Raw genomic sequence first — 4,195 nt, 5'->3', positions numbered from 1 at the left:
CCAGTTTCTTTTCTTCTTCTTTCAAAATATTCTTTAAGAAAAAATTTTTAAAAATCGGGAGCTGCACCGATATAAATAGCAGCCATGTACCCAGCATGGGACAAACAAATATTGACTTATTGTTTTGCAATGAATGATTTTTATTAACCTTTCAAATACTTTTATGTAACAGCACACCTTGAGTTATACGTGGGTTTTAAGCCTTGTTTGTTTTTAAAATAAAAGCAGTAAAACATTTGTGTATCCCCCATCCCACCCATTTGCCTTCCTCTAACTCCAGAGGTGACACTGCCGTGGACACGCGGCCTCCCTGCCCGTGAATGTGTGCCCGCGTGTGCCCGCGTGGGTGGCTGTGGTTTCTCCCCGTATATAACAGAACCGAGCCATAGGAGGACGCGAGTGGCAGAGCGTGGGGCGTGGAGTCGGGAGGGCCAGGGTTGGAGGCCGGCCTCGGCCACTTTGGCCTGTGCCCTGGGCTTCCCCCACGTGTAACCGGACAGTGATCCGTCCTGACAGCATTGTTGTTAACTCGGAGACCGTGGCAAAGTGGCTGGCTTAGCAAGTGGGAACTAATGTATTTAGCCATTTATGTTTATCATCTCTTCTTTTGTTTTTCTCTTTGCGAGCAAGGGTCTTGCTCGTAGCCTATATTAACTACCCTTGTATTGCTTACACACCTCCTCACTCAGCATAGAATCCTATCATCCCTCTCCTGACGAAACGGTTGCCCCGTGTCCCCGTGTCCGTGGTCCCACCCTGGTCCAGCCCCAGTGCAGAGCCAGCAGGGCCGGCACAGGAGGAGTGATGTTCAGGGCACCCCGGTGACCCCGGGGCAGCCAGCTGAGGTCACTGGCCAGGCTCTGCTGTCATCTCTTCAGGCCGCACAGTGACTCAACATTATGGTGGGGGTGGGGGTGCAGAGCCACCTACCTGCACTTGATCTTGTTAACGGCGTGGGTTTTACCGTGTTGATGTTTCAGGTGCGTATTTGAAACGGTTTAATGCTCTGTGTCCTCTCCACGGTTTAATGCTCATTTTGCAGTGGTCCTGCCGGCCCACCGTGGTCGGGATGTCCGCCGCTGGCAGAACATGGGAAACACAGGGCACGGAGCACACAGGACACAGGGCACACAGGGAACAGAGGACATGGACACAGAACACAGGGACACGGGGCAGGGCAGAGAGGACACAGGGACACAGGGCACACAGGACAAAGGGGATACAGAACATGGGACACAGATAGAGGACACAGGACACACAGCGTGTGGGGAACATGGGAAACAACACAGGGAACACAGGACCGAGGACCCTGGGAACACAGAGCACAGGGACAGGCAAGAAAGGGACAGCAGGGGGCACCAAACCCGCATGGTTCTCCTGGAGACGGAGCCCGGGTGAGCGCCAGGCCCTCAAACTCACGCTTTGTTTGTGAGTCTGTTTGCTCATCGCTCTTTCCTGGGATCCGGCTGTTTCTTTCCACAGCCGTTCGATGCCACGGAGGCACAGCAGGGACTGTTCTTTGTGAAAACAACGAAGGAGCCAGTGCCCCCCTCCTGCACCCCTCATGCCCCCCTCCTCCCTGTACTCTTCTGAAGAAGAAGCAGAAAAGTGCCCGGAGATTGCAGGAAGCCCCGGAGGGGCCTGCGAGGGCTCAGCGCTCAGGGCTCTGCCTCCAGCGGCCGAAGCTGTCACCACACACACAGCTGCCTACTCATCCTTTGACTTGTATCTGTCCACCTTCTTTGGTTTTTAAAAAATACCGCTGCAGTATTTCTTTAAGTATATTTGCTGTACCATATTTTGTTAGTTTTAGGTATTAAATATGGTTATTCAACATTCATATACCTTACAATGTGGTTACCACACTAAGTCTAGTAATTATATTTAAAAAAAATACGTTTTTATTGATTTCAGAGAGGAAGGGAGAGGGAGAGAGAGAAACATCAATGATGAGAGAGAGTCATTGATCAGCTCCCTCCTGTACGCTCCTCACTGGGGACAGAGCTGCTCCCCGGGCATGTGCCCTGACCGGGAATGGAGCCGTGACCTCCTGGTTCATGGGTGGATGCTCGACCTCTGGGCCACACCGGCCGGGTGCATTTATTCATCCTAAGTCAGGAGCTGTAGCCACCCCCCCATGTGGTGGTACTAGGAGGGGGCGCCTTTGGCAGGTGATCAGGTCATGAGGGAGGAGCCCTCATCAGTGGGACTGGTGAGAGCTCCTTGCCCCTCTGCATCTGAGGACCCAGCAAGAAGAATGCAAGGCCCTCACCAGACACGGAATCTGCCGGCACCGGGGTCTGGACCCGCCAGCCTCCCTCCGGAACTCTGAGAGATGAGCGCTTGTTGTCCGAACCACCCGGTCTCTGGTGGTTTCGTGACAGGAGCCTGAATGGACAAAGACATGGGGCAAGACCGGAATCGAAACATACTTATCTAAGTCCTGTTGTTTGCTGTAAGGGCTTTACAATATTTTATTTTTATTTTTTAATATATTTTATTAATTTTTTACAGAGAGGAAGGGAGAGAGATAGAGAGTTAGAAACATCGATGAGAGAGAAACATCGATCAGCTGCCTCCTGCACATCCCCCACTGGGGAAGTGCCCGCAACCCAGGTACATGCCCTTGACCGGAATCGAACCTGGGACCCTTCAGTCCACAGGCCGACGCTCTATCCACTGAGCCAAACCGGTTTCGGCCTTTACAATATTTTAATTTACATATGTTTGGGGTAAGAATAATCATAGTTTCAGAGCTGGGCACTAGACAGAGGTCCGCTAATCTCCATCGTTTACATCCCCCCTCTCCAACTTTGACACGGAAGTCAGCCTCGGTTTCATCCTTTGCAAAAGGAGGCGGTGATACCCACCCCTTGGCTTGTTTTGAAGATGAAAGGAGATGGAGTTGGTGACACTTTAGCTCAGCATCCGAATATAGGAAGCGCTTGATAAACAGCGGTTATTGCACTGATCAGTATTATATGACCCAGCGGACTCTGGATGTGGAGATACAAGGGCCGAGCGTGTAATTTACTGAAATTAATCACTCATTTTGTTGACGGTGGTTTAGGTGAGGAGAGCGAAGCAACCTTGTTATTAGCGGTATTGTTATTACCGAGTATGACCATGATGCTACTTCTGTACTACTACTGATTACTGTTATTATTGCTATTTAGCTTCTCCTAGGATTTCCGGGTGCCACTTGGGGTGGGAGAATACTGCTGACGTATTTATTGCACAGAGTAAGGACTGGGTGAGGTTTCCTGGTTTCTTATTTAGGGTCTTTGATGGAGCCTCTTTAATCTCTGGTAGGCCATGAGCCTCTCTTTACCCCTGTCCTGCAGAAAGAACTCTGAGCAGAAGCCAAACCCCAGAGGGTGAGGTTTATAACAGCCCCAAACTGAGGAGGTCTAGGGTGAGGATTTAAGGTGGGAAAACAGGCTACATTACACCCAGGATTCTCACAAAGAAGGAACGTTATTGAATTACACCCCCGTGACAAGTATTCTTCACCCTGTATAGTTTTCACTTGAGGCTGGCACAGAAAGATCAGTGTGAAAAATACTAGAGCTGCACTTTGGAGAGAAGGGAGGGAGGTTAGGAGGCCCCCTAGCACCTTTGCACAGGGGCTGGCCAAGTGGGGGACAAGCCCTGCTGGGAGAGAGCTCCCGGCACGGGGGTGAGGGGGTTAAGGGGGGCAGGTAGGGCCCGGCTCTTCCTGTGGCCACAGAGTTCACCCCAGCTCGCTGTTGGCACTCCTGCCATGGCCCTCACTGCAGGAGCATGGTGTCAAACAGCATCATCCATGCTCGGATCCCGGCTGGCAAGTTCTATTTTTGTAATGATACAAAACAAAAAAGGAATATTCTTAGCTACAAGCAGAATCTTTCTCCTCCCTCCCTCCCTTCCTCTTTTCTTCCCTCCCTCCCTTCTTCCCTTCCTTTTAACTTCACGTTATACTTTAATGCGCTTCCTCCCTTCCTCACTTTTCCTTCTTTCCAGCGCTGGGGTTTTGTTTGTGGTTGAGTATACTTCCTCTCGCTGGGGTGGAAAATGGAGTGTGTATGGACAGGTCAGGGATTCTGTTTCCGCCCCGATGCTGTGCTGTCTTGATTTAGGACTGAGGCCAAGGTCGCCTTTGAAGTACGTTGAGTCTGTGACGCATCTCCTCCAAACGAAGGGGTTTTTTCTGGAG

Source organism: Myotis davidii, unplaced genomic scaffold (genome assembly GCF_000327345.1).
Source record: "Myotis davidii unplaced genomic scaffold, ASM32734v1 scaffold174, whole genome shotgun sequence".
Taxonomy (NCBI): domain Eukaryota; kingdom Metazoa; phylum Chordata; class Mammalia; order Chiroptera; family Vespertilionidae; genus Myotis; species Myotis davidii.
The sequence above is the reverse complement of the archived record's forward strand: the minus strand, read 5'-3'. Positions refer to the sequence as shown.